General features: G+C 34.5%; 2 long non-coding RNA genes across 8 annotated transcripts; one reads left to right on the forward strand and one right to left on the reverse strand.

The window, feature by feature from the left end:
- Positions 1-14,241: 14,241 nt before the first annotated feature.
- On the forward strand, positions 14,242-17,093 carry LOC134199979 (uncharacterized). Of its 4 annotated transcripts, none has more exons than XR_009974693.1 (3): positions 14,325-14,673; positions 14,855-15,101; positions 15,588-17,093. It is a non-coding gene; the product is annotated as an uncharacterized LOC134199979 (long non-coding RNA). The 4 variants fall into 4 exon arrangements; XR_009974694.1 differs by having other exon boundaries at positions 14,325-14,527; XR_009974695.1 differs by lacking the exon at positions 14,325-14,673 and adding an exon at positions 14,712-14,726.
- On the reverse strand, positions 17,082-19,535 carry LOC134199978 (uncharacterized). 4 transcript variants are annotated; one of them, XR_009974689.1, is made up of 3 exons: positions 19,087-19,278; positions 18,513-18,759; positions 17,082-18,026 (listed from the first exon to the last, which is right to left on the reverse strand). It is a non-coding gene; the product is annotated as an uncharacterized LOC134199978 (long non-coding RNA). The 4 variants fall into 4 exon arrangements; XR_009974690.1 differs by having other exon boundaries at positions 18,941-19,278; XR_009974691.1 differs by lacking the exon at positions 19,087-19,278 and adding an exon at positions 18,888-18,902.

Raw genomic sequence — 19,535 nt, forward strand, 5'->3', positions numbered from 1 at the left:
CTTTATAAGTTTTTAACGAGCTCGGACGGTATAAATTATGTGTGCGGCGAGCAGTGGGTCTCGTTATCTCGCTAACGGCGCACTAGCGGAAGCTTAATGTAGCGAGAGCTTTATTGTGGCCACTTACGGCGCTGCGTCTTTTCTGGGTTATAAAAAGATCTCGTGTGACTGTAAAAATTTAAATTACTTATCAATCTATAACATAATATAAACTCTGTTCTTATTACTATATTATTTGGTAAAATAACAGAGTTTTGAGAAATTCCACCGCAGTTAATTTCTCTCCTGAAATGATTCTTATCCACCTGTTATCGGCCCATTGTACTCTTGTACTTAAAGTTTTGTTATTGTGTTTATTCTGTTGTAAAATAACGCATATTCTATTCTTATTTACAGTGGCCATAGCAATCTTAAAATCATCAACCAAATTCAATTAATAAGCTAACGAAATTAAAAATTCCGTAAAAATTCAGTTTGAAAAAAACTTCAAATTTAATTTCCGTTAATTTGGAAATAACTTACATAATTGAGAGTCAGTAGGTCGTAGTAAGAAGTTTTCGACATTTAGAGTACATTATATTGCTCATATTCACATTCGTAGTACCTACTTTTGTAATTTTAATTACGTAATTGCGTTGTATTTTTAATTACCAGTTTCAATTGCCAGTACCAGTCACCTGTAAGAAGCAGTTCAGAAAGATAGTGATCACTTATCAAAAATTTGTGATCTATTGAACATTTTCACTGTTTTAATAAGTTTCAACTGGAGTTTTTTAATGTAGTTGCATTAGTACTGTTACGCCGATAAGAGCAACGCGATCTGTCGTCGAATAGCAGAAATGAATAATAAAAGAACTACTAAAATCGAGAGAGCGCTCGAGAAGTACAGCGCCATCTATTATCAAATAGTAGAAACATATATCGAAACTACTCGACCTGTCAGGAATGTTCTCGATAATTCTAGGGATGTCGTATCAATTATCAAAGCGCTGCAGCTAGTAATCGGAACTACTCGAAGCGAAACAGTGAACGGATCACCTGAAGCGAAGTGGAAAAAGCGAATTGCAAATTGTAAGTGCTTTGTAAGTGTTCTAAGTGTTAAATTGAGTTTTGATTTGTACTTCGTTGCAAGTTTTATTTATCTCGAGCCGCGCGTAACAGTACATAATATTAAAATTGTAAATTAAAGTCTGCATAGTCCTGATACAATTTCATACCAAGTTATTCAAAATATTATGATGTAGGAGGTAAGGTTGTTCTTTATTTACTCTTCACTTTGGAGTGGGGAAGGCTGTTTCACTTTAAATGGAACTATATATAATGTGGAACTATATATAATATACTATAATATAATGACATCAAACACTCCAGACAATGAAAGACTTAACTGCGTTTTCTGTAATATAAATACGAAAACAACACATAAAGCACTTAATATATTTATTTAAATTAATATTTTAAACAATATTATATTAAGTAAAATTGAATTATTTCTCTTCACTTAATGAACTTGTCCAAGAAAAATCATTTTAAAAATAAAGAGGTTTTTCTTTACATACATATTATATTAAACATACTTCATACTTTAATTTTCGTGGTCACGACGACACACTATTACAAATTATTCTAAGCTTCAAAGAATCAAAAAAAGCGAGTTTAAGCTATAAAAGCAGTTTTGATTACGTCTACAACTAGAAAAAACCGAAGAACATGCATGCGATTTAATATTTCAAAACTGCACAATAAAAAAAACCATAAATTAATAATATTTTACGCATACATTAAAAGTGACAGCGATGAGAGTGACTAATATTTAAAAAGAAGCTAAACGCTACTAATATATAATTAAATATTGCTATTGTGTACACTGTGTTTACAAATAATATAGTAGATCTTTTATTTTTTTGCTGTTGTTATGGAATTCTACTTTCGTTACAATTTAATGATCTTGTTGAAAAACATGTTTTAGTAAAAGGAACAGCACAAATTGATTAATATAGCACGTTGGTGGTGTGATAGTAGGTATCATCTCCTGCTACTACCAGGCAGCGGTAATGCCTTATAATTTTCGGTGCCACATAACAACGAGTGTACCGTCAGCTAGTCCACCAATCTACCGCTAAAAACATAATTATGCTTATTACGAATATCCAATTTATTGTTTAAATACTCTCGCAGAACCCTCAATCCACTCACCGCGAGCTTTGATTAAAAAACCTAATTAAGATTACGAGGTTTTTATTCCAATTCTAATCAAGCAGTTAATTAGGATTTAGCGTAAACGAATCCCGGTTGCGCAGAGAACAGCTACAAACCGGTTTACATAAAGATTGAATAACGTTTTAATTAAAAAAAAAAATCATTAAGATTATACATATTTTTTTCCTTTTGTATAAAATAATATTGGACAACAATATTTTTTAAACAAGTAACATATACTTTAAAAATTAGAAAATATTACGATTATTATAATATGTATTGTATTAAATTTAAAACGAACTACATTCGTAAATTCTAATGGTAAATTTCACTGTTGCTTAATTAAATGTCAAGCGCTGATCACTAGTATTAAACTCTGTAAGCATGAACTCTTATAAGTGAAACTGTTAAGGTGGATTTACACAAGCCGCACACATATCCCACGTTTTAGGAGCGCTGAAGTAACAAATCAATATTTGGAGTGAGTGCTTTTTCGTGCTATGGAGAAGCTTTTATCTGGACAACGGTCGGGTGGCGGCACAAACAGCCAAAGGACGAAGACATTTGCTTTAACATAACAAGATCTCCTCACACAATGTAATATTACGACCCGTGAGATTTAAGACAAACCACACAAAACATTAGTCTCTTTCACAATAGTATTCCTTTACTTTTTAAATTACAACATTAAATTTATTTGCATTTTTTAAGTTACGAAACGCTTCGTTGTTGTAATTACTTTTATTATTTAAAGATGTCTTTGAAACCATCTGGAATGAAAGGACAACATCTGTTGAAATTATTCATATTTAAAAACATGTTCTCACGGATACAAAGTTAATATTTATGATTCGTTAATTAAGCAATATTGGAGTCTACGTACAAGGGAAACATAATTAGGTTTAATTAAAATACGAAAAAAATAACAGTTAATTAACATTGCCAATGGGGTGGTGTGGTTCAACCAATGCGGACTAAGTGGAACTTTACCGCAAGCGTTAATTATTATCTGCTAGGAGTGCTCTTTGTTTAGTTGCCAACTCTAAATTAGTTTTCGAAATGGATCATTCACACCCCGGTACACCCTTTTACCCCTCAAAACCACCCCCCTACTGGTAATTGGAACGTTCCAAGATGACAGTCAGCTGACTCAAATCAAATAACAAGAACCACCTACGAAATTTGTTTATATTACTTTTGTATGTATGTTTTTGTGCTCTCACCAAATAAAAATCTTGACTAAGTCTTTATTACAGCAACCTCTTAATAATAACGTACTTAAATATGACGGAAAAGTACCTGACTTCGATTCGTTTTGTTTTGTTTCAGGCACTCTGAGATGAACGTAAGCACTTATCTCAGAGTTCCTGCATTAAGTCGTCAACAATTAAGGCTCATTAAATTTCATTAGTGGAATGGTCCCGGTGCGGGCGGGCGGCGGGTGGTGGCCGGCCCGTCGCCGCTTAGACGGATAATCTCCAGCTGTCAGCCGCTAATGCGTTTTAGAGTACGTAATTTGAACCGTCGAGATCGGCGGTAATTAACGGCCGCAATTAAGTTAAGTGATTATTAGTAAGTACAGGCGAAAAACGTTCAATGCACTTGACATGACGAGCGCTATAAATATTGATGAATATCTCATTTATCTGATCGCTCTGAATCTCCAAGCCATGTTTACTTTAAATACTTAAGTTTAAATATTGAATAAAGCCCAATAGCTACAGCTTATTAAATGGACCCTCACTTAATACTCAGTTGTCTAATACATGGCGTTTGCAAAGTTGTATGAAGTGGTGTTTAATCGAAAATCGTGTTGAGTTTGAATCGATATATGAGTAAGCTATGTACACGCACAACGAGCTCACGTATCATGTGGCGTTAGGTGGTTACCAGAGCCCATATATGTACATCACAGAGTCACCCATCTTGAAACATAAGACCGAAATAATCGCTGTTGATACCTACTCTCGCGGGCTTAGAATACTCTTTAAAGCCAGTAAATGCCTATTGGTAACTTATACTCAGTACACTGAGAGAACTCCGTTGCCGATTCTCCAATGAATCTCTTAGTCGCTTTTTACGACACCAAAGATGATGGTCTTATGATGATATTTCAATTTTAAATATGTATTTGTAAGTAAAATACCGTTGAATCTCTTAGTCGCTTTTTACGACACCAAAGATGATGGTCTTATGATGATATTTCAATTTTAAATATGTATTTGTAAGTAAAACACCGTTTAAAAAATGTTAAACCTACCATAAGCTTAATTATACATTCAAATATTAATAAAAATGCTAATAACGAACATTAGATTTATTTGTTTACTTGGGTTGTGCTAAAAACGTTTGAAATAATATTTCAAGCTCCCAATAAAACGTAATTTAAGTGAATATTCACAAGAGAGTAAAGTGATGGCTTAACGTCACTTCAATTTGTGTTAGAAATAAGTGTGCGCGCCTCGAGTAACCCGGAGACAGGGGTAATGTATTCCCATACATACATAAGTGAAAACATTTTAAGAAGCTCTACGGACCCACTGCATCACCCCCGGGGTTAGGGCCTAAAAGCACTATCTCAGAACCAAAGCCTTACAACTCTTCTCGAATTCAACTTACTTTTCTCTGTATAGGTGCTCGGGTATTTTAAGCGAGAATTAATTCGTTTTGATACTTTGCGATCTTCGAATTCTTCAATAAAATTTCTTTATTTAATAACCATGCACTATACTGGTGGTAGGACCTCTTGTGAGTCCGCACGGGTAGGTACCACCGCCCCGCCTATTTCTGCCGTGAAGCAGTAATGCGTTTCGGTTTGAAGGGTGGGGCAGCCGTTGTGACTATACTGAGACCTAGAACTATATCTCAAGGTGTGTGGCGCATTTTACGTTGTAGATGTCTATGGGCTCCAGTAACCACTTAACAGCAAGTGGGCTGTGAGCTCGTCCACATATCTAAGTAATAAAATAAAAAACTATCTTGCATATTTCTGCCGAGAAGCAGTCAAGCATTCTAGTTTGAAATGTCGGATAGTCGTTATAGAATACTATTGAGGAGCGTTTGTTCATAGCGGGCTCCGTCAACGGTTTTACAGCAAATGAGCCGGGACTTCCTTCATTCCACGAACAAATAAAGAAAGTAAAAAAAGGTCTATTGCCCCCGAAGGAGATCTAACAACTCGAGAGCAGCTGCTTCGCGGATGAATCTACCACCGGATTGGAATCGCGACCCGCCGATAAGATCCGGTAAGAAACTCAGCGGGCTGTTGCATGGGTTAGGTTAGACGTCGAACTCTTTGTCGAGTTCGACTAGTACGGTTACCGGGGTCCCTAAGCCTACTGCTAGGATTAGAGCTGAAGGCGTCTAAGGCAAGGGTTACCTGGTATAACATACCTGGCGTACGGGATACCGTGATCAAAAACTTGTTATGAAATTTTGAGGTATCATTGGGCGGACACTAGATAATATAACGAACTATCTTTCCCTCAAACACTTGTGCAAGATGTTAAGAAACATAGCAGGTACTTCAAATAAATACTCATAGAGAGATATACAAATTTTAAATAAGCCAGTTAATCAAGTATTAAAACTGTTTAAGCGAAGTATGACACAGCGTAAGTACGTAACGAATTCAAGTTTAGTGCCACATAGGATTGAAACTCCTTAACCGAAGCTGCACCGGTCTCCAAGACCGGACCGCATTCTGGGTACTCAGCCAATTGACTAGAATGTGACTCTCTAAAAATACCATTTTTTACTAAAACAAAATATTCAACTCATTTCACAATAGCAACGGAGAGATCTATAGCACATAACAAGCGCCTAGCTACAAATTTTAATACCCATACATTCTTGATATTTATTTATTACCTCGCTATAGACTATTAAATTAATTGAAAAGTTTTAAGAGTGTAATTCCGTCTTCGCAGGCGTCAGGCGTCAGTTCGCGCCCGCGGCGGCGCGGCGTGGCGGAAGCGAATCTCGATGTTTTGTAATGGAGCTTTTTAAAATGGAAGTCGAACTTTTGTCAGACACTTTTAGCCGCGCCGGAGATACATTTAAGCTTTTTAACTTTTCCACTCCAGTAATGTATCCCGGCTTTCGTATATCTGTAGTCGAGGTGTCACATAAGTTTTTTTTTTATTTACTCCATTGAATTGAGTTGGTAAGTTTCTATTCCAGTTTAGTCTTATTCCATCCGACGTGATAAATACTTAGAAGTTGTTCATTTCATTGAAAAATTGTTACTATAACGTTTGACGGAAAGTAAACAGACCGATGTAAATTAATATTGCATTCGTAACTACTGCCTCATTTCCTAGAGACGCAACCGTAAATCCGCAATGAGATGAACCCATCGATAATTAAAATAAGGATCAAATAAGTCATATATTTCAACATTTCAAACTTCGGATGTACTTATGATTTTTATTATTAACTACACGTGCACCGTGGTTTCATTAGCGTTGAAATTACTATTCAAAAAGAGTGAAATATTTTAAAGGCTTGCCTTTAAAGGTGTCACTATTTAGTTCGTAAACCACTAGTCATATCACAAGCTATTCCGATCCGACAATAGATTCAGAAGCCGTGCTCCTGCGAGGGCTAGTATTAGCAAGCCTTCCGAAAGGTGAGCTCACCTATAAAACTGAGCGTAATTGGAATAGCCCCTTAGGCTACCAACTATTAAGTAGGAAAATAATATATGGCAACGGTAACCTTATCTATGTCGCTATTCGGCTCATAAACTTCTAGTCTAGTCTATGCGATGATAGATGTAAAATCTACACTATGTATACATATTTAGTACTTACGTAAATTCGAACGAGCGCCTTCGTTGTCAAAGTAGTGGTTATGCCAAATTTAAACTTCTTCGATCGGATAGTTTCAGATGTCTCGTGAAGGGTGTGCTTTTGTTTTATTATATAGATTTGAAGTTATGAATTTAGAGGAAAATTATTATGAAGACGTTAGGTATAGTTTTTATCAACAATGGCGGCAAATACGTCACAGGTCCCAGCCGTTGAAAATTAATAGCTCAATAATGATGCTACCTTTCTCCAGATATTAAATAATCTCTTTGAAAATCAATTGAAGGAGAACATCTCACAGCAACTGTGCACTTCCGAAAAAAGGATTGGTTGTTTGAGGAATAAATCAGGATTTTGAAAACATACTATACGCGAGGTATGTAACTAGTCAGGTCATAAGTATTGTCACACTGTAAAAACTTTTCTTTTAGAATGCCGGCCACAAAATAGTTTATTGAATTCGAATTTCGAATTGTTCATGAAAATAAAAATGTATACTTTTAGAATTTTACTCATTTTTAAATATGGAGTGGACGCTTAAAGAAGACCGTGTTGCAGTTATTGCGTTGCATCGTTGCGGTTACGCGCCAATTCAAATTTTTAACAAACTGAAAAAATTTAATATAACCAAAAGATTCGTTTATCGTACCATCAAACGATACAATGAAGACTCTAGTGTAGATGACAGGTCAAGAAGTGGTCGCCCTCGGTCTGTTAGGACTCCAGCAGTGATAAAAGCTGTGAAGGCGCGAATTCAAAGAAATCCCGAACGTAAGCAGAAATTGTTGGCCCTTCAGATGGGGTTAAGCAGAACCACGGTGAAAAGGGTGTTAAATGAAAACTTAGGGCTTCGGGCATATCGAAGAAAAACAGGACATCGTTTGAATGCTCGTCTAATGGACCTGAGACTGAAGAGATGCCGCGCTTTGTTGAAGCGGTACGCGGGAAAAAAATATCGGGAAATTCTTTTTTCGGATGAAAAGTTTTTTACCGTAGAAGAGAGCTACAACAAACAAAATGATAAGGTGTACGCACACAGTAGTGAAGAAGCGAGCAACCGTATTCCGCATGTCCAACGAGGTCATTTTCCATCCTCGTTCATGGTATGGTTGGGAGTTTCTTATTGGGGCTTAACAGAGGTACATTTTTGTGAGAAAGGTGTAAAAACGAATGCAGTTGTGTATCAAAATACAGTGCTGACGAACCTTGTGGAACCTGTTTCTCATACCATGTTCAATAACAGGCACTGGGTATTCTAACAAGATTCGGCGCCAGCTCATAGAGCGAAGAGCACACAAGACTGGCTGGCGGCGCGTGAAATCGACTTCATCCGGCACGAAGACTGGCCCTCCTCCAGTCCAGATTTGAATCCGTTAGATTACAAGATATGGCAACACTTGGAGGAAAAGGCGTGCTCAAAGCCTCATCCCAATTTGGAGTCACTCAAGACATCCTTGATTAAGGCAGCCGCATATTGACATGGACCTCGTTCGTGCTGCGATAGACGACTGGCCGCGCAGATTGAAGGCCTGTATTCAAAATCACGGAGGTCATTTTGAATAAACTTTAGTGTCATAAGAATCTATGTTTTGTTAAGTTCATTTTGGTATATGAATGGTTACATAATGAATAAACTTGTTTCAATTATTTTACATTAAACATGTGACAGAATTTATGACCTGACTAGGTATATAATTGTTGTGAGCTGCGCCGTTTGGTTGTAGTGTTGACCGCGGTAACCCCCTCACCTCATCCGGGGTCTGACCTCGGAGGGGATCGGACGCTTGGGCGAAGAATGCAGGGGAGTCGTTTAGTAGGTAGGCTCTGAAAACATCCTTGGGCCCGCGGCCTCGCAGTTGCGGACCAGTCCCACATACCACGCGCGTCCCCTAGACGCGGGGACCTTGTAGGAGGTTCGGCCCGCGGCCTGAAAAAAAAAGGTTTGTAAATGATTTCAAATGCATTTCGGAGGGTAGGGTGGTAAAATGATAATTATCCTTACATTATCTGTAAATATGCATCGGTCCAAAAATAAATTCTTTTTTATTGCCTTGTAGGCAGAGGCACATACGGCTCACCCGTTGAGTGGTTACCATCGCTGACGGAAGTCAGTAATGCCAGGAGCAGAGCCAAGCCACTGCCTACCGTAAAAAATGCTAAGAGGTTAATTTGGATATCTAGGAGACACATTGAATTAATTTTCATATACATACACACTAATCCCACGCCAAAAGACAACTGAAATCAATATTCGATACTAAAGTTTTCAAAATAAATAATTACATGAAATTCCTAAAAATCAATAAGTGTTTGTAGCTAATGTAAGCGCTTAACGAGGCGCGAGCGGGACTCTTGAGCGGATCAGCAAATGGAGTGCTTCATGCATAATGTAGCGCAGGCTGAGTGTTGTTTTGAAAAGCGTTCTGAATTTGTTATTTTCGTCACACCAGGTGATGCCCAGGCACCTCATGAAACATTTATCGATGTGTGTGAACGTAATGTATCAATATGTGTTTGCTCGAATTTAACGATTAATGTTTAAGCCCATAAATTAGTGCAATTTACCACCTGAGAACTTGTCCGTCAGACTCTCCTGATCCTAAATAATTTAATGAAGTAACCATTTTCAAGTCTAACATTATGGAACATGAGAAATCTCTAAAGCCTCAAGATTGTACATGCTTCAATTTTCATGTTAGAAAGATATAATGTTAAAAGAAAGAAGAGCCTTGAAAACATAAATGAAAACAAAATCGAGAAAATTACCAAAGAATAATCTGTTTGCCGTAAAGCAAAATTTCTATATAATTACGTACTATATTAAATGATAACAGAAGATAACCGGCACCTCAGAATTAATTAATCCACTCAGAGATTGCATCTAAAAGCCCCGCTGCCCGCACCCCCTTGCAGGGTCGATCCGTTTCCAGCCACTTAAACTTCACGCGGCGCTCTCTAGCTTCCGTTTTAATTACAAAATTAATTCAAAATGTAATTAAAGTTAACAATAAGCCAGCAAACAATTGAAGTTATTTATGTTAGTTTATGCTTTACGGCGAGTGCTGGTTCGTTTCAAACACGATTTAGTCTAGGGTTTTCATTATTTCGATGAAAGGTTTTTCGGGAGCGCCACTATAATTTGGTCTTATTTTAAATATGAACGAAATCTTACTTTAAAGAGTTAAGATTGAAAAGTGTAAGTAGAACGCGCTAGAATCTAGAGTTGAAGTTGTTGAAGCAATGAGTGAAAAGGGTTTCGGTAGATGTAAGGGCCGCAACACAGCTCATACATTCAACGTCACTGTACAAGCAATAAAGCTCTGTTGAAAAGCACTTAACGGGATTGATTCAGACCATTTACCATTCTATAAACAAACACAACCTTTCCATTATGGTAAATTATAAAACCTTTTAGCAAATCGAATTCAAAGAAAAAGGAGTGGTTTTATTGACAATTTTGGTATAGCACGACGGGAACAACTAGGTATAGTAGGAATAAAATATATTTTAAACGATACTTGATGACTTGCGAGGGATGGTCAGCAAGAAATAGACGAGTAGAATGGAGAAATGGTCTCACTCATATAAATTGGGTGAGACCTAGGTTAACTAGACCGTATGGTCTGATAGTAATAATGATAAAGAAAACTATACACCTTTATCCGAACTTTATTAATTTAACATTTACACGGATCATTCATACATGGTATTCACTAACCTGTAGCCTGTCCGGGATACAGACGATCCCCTAAGCCGCAATGGGAATAAGCTAGGTACTAATCTAATGTCTACATTTGGGAAGTGAAGCGACTAAGTTCAATATGTGTGATTTTTTCAGTTCATTACAACGTAAATGTTCTATATGAGATGAGATCGATTTTATTTTAATTCTCTTTTCTCCAATTTTATTTTACTTGTAACGGCTAGCCTGTCCTATTCTTCAATTAGGCATGATGATATTTAAAAAAAAAGTACTTTAAATTGAACCAAATTGAAGTCTTAAGAATCGATTTACAATTAAAAAAAGTGCGTAGACCGATTTCTAAAACATATATATTTTTAAAATTCATAAGACATTAATAACTCAACTAACCAACTAACTAATTAAGACATTAATAACTCAACTACTACTATAAGAATCAATAAGCAAGGACGCAATATTGACCAACATAACTCCAACTACAGATACTTTTACACAAGCAAAATTTTTGGTTTTCCTTAATCTGCTAAGATATTTAAGATGACAATTTTATATCTGTAATTGGATGTGATAAATAAATAATAGTTACTTATATCGCAATGAATTGGATTGAAATCAAAATAATTGTAAATTATTTATAGTCGTGTTAAACTACTACTAGGTATAACCATACCCATATAATACACAAAAAAATTATCCTCGATTTTGATTTCGCTTAAATGGTTAATATACATTTTGAAACGATCGGGGGGTCGGCGATGTGAGACTTGACGTCAAACTGTAAGGCCGAATCATCTGAACTATGTTTGCTTCGGTGGGGTACAAATCATAAGCCCGCACCAATGTTTTTGGCTCATGGTTGCCATACGTCATCGAACATTTTAAGCGATGAAGAAAGTCTCGGACTACTGCTTGCTTCAATGACCTAAGTCCAGGGATCCTGCGCCTAGGAGGTGCGCGGATATGTGAGGTTCCGTGGTCGAAGATGGTAAAACCCCACCCCCCAACTTCCCACTAAACGACGATATACCGTCAACCGGTCGCTCTTCCATATCATTTCTATACTCATGCAGCGCGCTAGAGTGCGATAAGCTAAACCCTAACGAATGATAGCTTCGGTACAGAAATATGCAGGATGGTGTAAGTGACACATGCCGCACAAGTGCATTTGGCTCACTTATTTATATATGTTCCACAAACTAATCTGAAACACACACCTCTTCAAGGATACGTCAATTACTAAAACAAATAGAAAAATGGTAGTTGGATGATATTTTCTACATTCTGCAATCAGATTTCATTAAATTGAATTATTTAATTTCGATAAGCGTACTTGCCGTAACAAGAGTGAACTTGATCATTTTTCGTTTTCCACAGTGTTGAAAGGTTAAGCTCTTTGCCAATCACTATGAAAACGTTTCTAATTTTTAAAATACCTACACCTAACTATTTAGAAGCAGTACGGTCATATTTCATTTTGCAAGTAATAGGATTATAAGAATTGTAATATACATATGGTTTAAGTTTTACGATCAGTGCTGTATGAGAAGTTCCCTGTTGTATTCAGTTGAATTAGTTAAAAAGTTAGATGTAGCGGATTTATTTTTTGGCCTACTAAGATTTTCTATGCTCTAAGAACCAGATACTGATCGAGATATTTACCTACACATTTACTTGTTACTAACTTCTTAAATGTACCTATACATTCAATCAAAAAAGTATGAGGAATGGATGGCATGTTTATCTTGATGATAGTTACTAAATTAATTTATTTTGTTGTTAGATTGGTATGACTGTTTTTCGTTTTCACAACAGAAACTTCAGGCAAAGAGTTTATCTTAAATTGTTGGGGACACTGAAAATGCTACAGAAGCCTTTCGGTGAATCAATTTTATCAATTACAGGTGCTTGTGATTGGTACACAGCGTTCAAAACGGTCGGGATATCATAGAAGATTTGTCTTACTCTGGTCGTCCATTAACGTCCGCAACTGAGGGTATGTGGTAATTGTGTTAGATAATAAAACATAATCTTCGGATGTATGTACATACTGACTTTTTATTTTTTACATAAAACTATTCTTTATTAAACTTATAATGGTTACATATAGTAAGAAGGCCAGTTCTAAATGCTCATTCAAGCTTGACAGAGATATCCGCCGAACTTTATGTTTCTGGCGAGTGAACTGATACCATTTTGAAAAATCAGTTGGGTTTTAAACATGTTGCTGCTTGGCTAGTCTCAAAAGATTTAAATTTTTTCCAAATCCCAGTCGCTTAAGTTATTGAGGACATGCTACAATGAGTTAATTTTGGCCCAACATTCATTTAACACATTGTTAATGGTGAAGAAACGTGGATTTACGACATTGACATGCAAAGTAGTCAACAAGCTTCGGTATGGTGCCTTCCAACTGAAATTAAACCGAAAAAACAACGCCAAAATAGAGCCAAAAAAGCCACGCCACGCCATACCAAAGAATTAAAAATGTTGTTGACTATATTCATCGACTATCGCAGTATTGTGCACTCGGATTTCTTCCCCCAAGGTCAAATGATAAATAAATAATATTATTTGAGCGTTATGCGGCCTTTAAGAGAGCAAATTCAATAAAAAAAGCCAGATATTTAGCAAAGAAACTTCTTGGATCAACATCCAACCATCACGATAATGCGCCTTCGCACAAGGCAATCATTGTGAACAATTTGTTGATCGAAACACTCAACAAATAGGTACCATTGAACAGCCCCTTGGTCACCAAATATCGCCCCAGCCGCCTTCTTTCTCTTTCCTAAACTCAAATAACCATTTCGTGGCACCCGTTTAAATTCGGTAGATAACATAAAGGAGAATATTAAGTAAGAAGGAGCTGAACTCAATTCCGGAAAAAAACGCTTAATAATGTTTCGATGATTGGATTATTCGTTGGTGTTAGTGTATAGTTTCTGAAGGAGCATACTTTGAAGATGATCAAATAAATTTGGACGATTAAGTAACATTTTATGTATTGACCTTTCCCGGTATTTTCTTTCATCAGTGGTACACGTATAATATGGCTTAGCTATGCTAACGTCTATGAGTGTAATGCCCATTCATCATCAAGTGGGACATATGTTTGTCTATACTGCCGTTAGAACTGCTACTTTTTTACGAAGTTTCATGTCCCAGTATTTAAAGTAAGTTAAACTAAAATAAATTCAAGTTAAAATTTTTACAGTCAATTGTTTCTCCTAAAAACACGGCCGTATTTGATTTCGTATACGGCAGTACTACAAACTAAACTACAAGTACGGAGTACGGGCTCATAAGGACTCGCATCCAGGGCAACAAAACAATCAAAAAAAAAATTTGTATAGATAGATGAGGCAGATATGGGTGAATGAAGTTAGCCCCTCAAAAAAAATTTTTTTTCCTGTTTTCTACTTATTTTCTATTAATTCGTTTGTTCATCATTTGTTCTTGATTGTTCACTGTTAATAACTGTTTGTTCCCCATTTATTTATTTTAAAAAAAATATTAAAAATATATCTAAAAGTTAGCCCCTCGATTGCAATCTTTAATATTTTTTCGTCCTTAATTACTCGTAAATATTCATTTTCGATTGTTCTTATATAAAATACGTTTGTTCTCTTTCGAAATTACTCATTTTTTGTTTAATTAATTGTATTAGTTGAATAAATGTATACAAAATATGTGTACTGCGCATGCCATAAGTGTATAATCTATGGCGCATGCGTCAACTATAATGCCTAAACTTTCTACGCGGTTTTAATCGTGAAAAAAAAACAATTATAAATCCTGAAGGATCAATTAATTGGTATACAGTTTAATTAAAAAAATTAAAAACAAAATAAATAAAATAATGTGCATTCGCGTAAAGTTAGACCAAATACATTTTTTCCATCCTCCTATATACCTATCGCTATGAAGGTATAAAAAAGATAGGTTTAAGAGTTCACATAGGTAATATAAACAAATAAGTAAATATGTTCATTATTTATCTTTCAAGAGATAATGTAGGTATACATTATAATAACATTTTGACACAGTCGAAATTATATTCCTAACATTAGTAAAATAACATTTTAATATTTTTTTTATAGGTTATGTATTGAAATTGTTGGAAAATTATTTCATGTTTTAGCTGGAAAACTACATGGAGAATTATATGCAATACAAGATAATGAGCTCCATCAAATGAATTCGAATGAAACCAAACTGTTTACCATCCAAATTCGATTGTCGGGCAGATAGAAAACGAAAATTCACTCATAGTGAACCTCGGCCTGCATTTGTGAAACGGCAAAGACTCACTATTATCAAGGAAATTGAAGAGACGACTAAAAATGAGATGTGTCGTATTATTATACCTTTGCCATCTTGTAGTCAAGGTAGGTGTAACTGTCAATAATTAGTTACACTCACAGATCTCCTAATCAAATAACAATATCAGAAAAAATGAGAATAGTTAGTTAGTTAGTGGAAGTAGCCAAAATGGGCAAGTGGATCTCAGTTCCTATTACATAAGGTACTAGGAAGTTTGTGAAAATGAAAATTTATCACAGTGTAATATCACTTACTTACTTTAACAGTGAAGGAAAACATTGTGATGAAACCTGCACACCTAAATGTTCTTAGGATTTTCTTAGGTGTGTAATCCACCAACCAGCACTAGGCCAGCGTGGTGGACTAAGGCCTAAAAACCCTCTCAATGGTAGTGAAGGCCAGTGTCCAGCAAGGGGATATATTATATGGTCTGATGATGATGACTAGGAAGTTAAATACTACTACTACTACTACGACAGTACACATATAATCCTATATATTTACAAACTATACGTTTGTTGGAAATTTCTAACATTATTTCATATTTCCAGATGTCCAGCCACTTGAAAATAGGTGTAGTAATGACAAAGCTATCCAAGTAGCTCCAGCACAGGAACACAAAGGCAAGGCAAGTGTGTATTGCCACATCACCCCTTAATATATCTGAAGCAAGTATAAGTAAACAATCAGAACCAGCAAAAAAAAAACTGTTGTTCCTGAGGACAAATTTGACAGTGATGAGTCAAATTCACCAGCAACAGAAGGATCAACTGTTGACTATGGGTTATAGAAGAAGAAGATTAATTCATATTTATTTAAATTAATATTAATGAATATTAATTTAAATTATTTAATGCAATACCCTATTATTAATATTAATGAATATTAATTTAAATTATCGTGCAAAATTCGTGGTCAAAACATATGTGTATTTTATAAATAAATATTCATTCTCAGTATTAATGTTGTTTTAATCATCGATTGAAAAATTGGTTCTTAATGAATTTAGTTGGAGCTAAATGCTGCTTGGAGCTTAATACTTTCGAATAACATAAACATGTGACTAAGCATAAACATATTTTTTAGGTAAATACTTTATTTAGCTTTGCTGGATTTATCCAAGATTTCGACATACCAAAATTTCATACAGGAACGACAGATAGATAGCTATCTGATTGAATACCCTTGTAGAATTGAGCTTCGAAGAAAAGTTTATTCTTATTCTTTATTAGACTTTATTCTAGTTGCAGTGTCGGTTAGAGAAGCTTGCACAGATACTGCATGCAATAAATAGTCATTATAATTATAAAATATATTTCTGTTTACATACCATACAATTTTCATAGTTCAAATATGAATTTGGATTGATATTAATTTATTTCGATTATCAAAATAATTTGTATTAAACATTTATATTTCCTCAAAATTTCTATTTTTATAATAATGACTGTGACCACCCCATAAATCACAAAATTAAAAATATTAAAGATAACTTATTTTTAAATCATATATTAAAAATTATAAACAGATCGCGAATTAAAATATTATATTATGCCTATCATTCTTAAATAATTCAGTAATGAATTTTCGCATCGCCGCGCCGTATATAATTAATATGAATAATAGGGTATTGCCCACTGTGCTAAAAAAAACATAAATTATATTTTTTTGATAGATCTACAAACAAGCAAGTGAGTAATGCTGTTTCCATAAATAAAAAGGCAAAAAAAAATTAAAGAAAGATATTATGCACAAGTTCAAATGCATATGTATTGTGCTAAAAGTAAAACTTGTTACTTTTGTGTAGCATCCAGCAACTTTGAAAAAACTAATCAGGTCACTATAATTAGTAGGTATTGATTTTGATTCCGAGTAAGTTGCACAGTTGTTAGATAATGTAGTTTCTTTTTGGAAGAATAACAATTTTCTAATCTTACACAAAAATGTAATGTTAAATATTTAAAAAAAACTTTATACCTATTTTCCTTTTAGGGAGTACAAAATATTGATGTGTACAAAGTGAATGTGATTTAATAAAAATAATATTTCAATTTAAATTATGTTTTATTAAAAATTATTCTTAACATACAGGTACAAAGGTTACATAACATTAATATTTATTCCTTTTCATATATATAAGCCCATATTTAGCACATTTGTGGAAAACAGAATCAAAATAATAATGAGTTGCTAGCCATAGAAGACCAGCATAAGTCTTATTAAAATCTGTTCAGTAGTTTTTGAATGAAGAGTGAAAATACTTACAAAACTTCCTATTTATAAGTAAGGATTACTTATTTAATTAAAGAGTTTTGTAGGTGGCAAACTATCTAAAAACTTTCTATTTTCCACCAAGTTGACATCAATTATCCTTCCTGCATAAATATTTATTGTATTGTTTTTTTTATAGTCTAACAAGGGGTGATATTACATTTGCAATTTCTGGGAGTTTGTTGAAAAATATATTGCTTGCTTGACTTACAGATAAATCGAAATCATCAGCCAATTGAGAGAATGTTCTATTTAATGTTATTCTCATCAGACATAATATAATATTTTGTTCAGAAACATTTGTATGTTTCTCAATCAAGCCTATTATGAAACATAATTCTTGTGGAAGACCAATATATAAACATTGTTTATTTTTCACTTTAGATAAAGTTGTTAACACATTCATTTTTTCAATTTTTTAGTCTTCTTGAGAGCTATAGTCTGAAGTGCACAAGTCTTTGATGGAGTGGAGATATAGAGAGATAACTCATAGTCAACAGTTGATCCTTCTGTTGCTGGTGCATTTGACTCATCACTGTTAAATTTGTCCTCAGGAACAACAGTTTTTTTTTTGCTGGTTCTGATTGTTTACTTATACTTGCTTCAGATATATTAAGGGGTGATGTGGCAATACACACTTGCCTTGCCTTTGTGTTCCTGTGCTGGAGCTACTTGGATAGCTTTGTCATTACTACACCTATTTTCAAGTGGCTGGACATCTGGAAATATGAAATAATGTTAGCAATTTCCAACAAACGTATAGTTTGTAAATATATAGGATTATATGTGTACTGTCGTAGTAGTAGTAGTAGTATTTAACTTCCTAGTCATCATCATCAGACCATATAATATATCCCCTTGCTGGACACTGGCCTTCACTACCATTGAGAGGGTTTTTAGGCCTTAGTCCACCACGCTGGCCTAGTGCTGGTTGGTGGATTACACACCTAAGAAAATCCTAAGAACATTTAGGTGTGCAGGTTTCATCACAATGTTTTCCTTCACTGTTAAAGTAAGTAAGTGATATTACACTGTGATAAATTTTCATTTTCACAAACTTCCTAGTACCTTATGTAATAGGAACTGAGATCCACTTGCCCATTTTGGCTACTTCCACTAACTAACTAACTATTCTCATTTTTTCTGATATTGTTATTTGATTAGGAGATCTGTGAGTGTAACTAATTATTGACAGTTACACCTACCTTGACTACAAGATGGCAAAGGTATAATAATACGACACATCTCATTTTTAGTCGTCTCTTCAATTTCCTTGATAATAGTGAGTCTTTGCCGTTTCACAAATGCAGGCCGAGGTTCACTATGAGTGAATTTTCGTTTTCTATCTGCCCGACAATCGAATTTGGATGGTAAACAGTTTGGTTTCATTCGAATTCATTTGATGGAGCTCATTATCTTGTATTGCATATAATTCTCCATGTAGTTTTCCAGCTAAAACATGAAATAATTTTCCAACAATTTCAATACATAACCTATAAAAAAAATATTAAAATGTTATTTTACTAATGTTAGGAATATAATTTCGACTGTGTCAAAATGTTATTATAATGTATACCTACATTATCTCTTGAAAGATAAATAATGAACATATTTACTTATTTGTTTATATTACCTATGTGAACTCTTAAACCTATCTTTTTTATACCTTCATAGCGATAGGTATATAGGAGGATGGAAAAAATGTATTTGGTCTAACTTTACGCGAATGCACATTATTTTATTTATTTTGTTTTTAATTTTTTTAATTAAACTGTATACCAATTAATTGATCCTTCAGGATTTATAATTGTTTTTTTTTTCACGATTAAAACCGCGTAGAAAGTTTAGGCATTATAGTTGACGCATGCGCCATAGATTATACACTTATGGCATGCGCAGTACACATATTTTGTATACATTTATTCAACTAATACAATTAATTAAACAAAAAATGAGTAATTTCGAAAGAGAACAAACGTATTTTATATAAGAACAATCGAAAATGAATATTTACGAGTAATTAAGGACGAAAAAATATTAAAGATTGCAATCGAGGGGCTAACTTTTAGATATATTTTTAATATTTTTTTAAAAATAAATAAATGGGGAACAAACAATTATTAACAGTGAACAATCAAGAACAAATGATGAACAAACGAATTAATAGAAAATAAGTAGAAAACAGGAAAAAAAAATTTTTTTGAGGGGCTAACTTCATTCACCTGGCA

This window comes from Bombyx mori, chromosome 13 (genome assembly GCF_030269925.1).
Source record: "Bombyx mori chromosome 13, ASM3026992v2".
Classification (NCBI taxonomy): domain Eukaryota; kingdom Metazoa; phylum Arthropoda; class Insecta; order Lepidoptera; family Bombycidae; genus Bombyx; species Bombyx mori.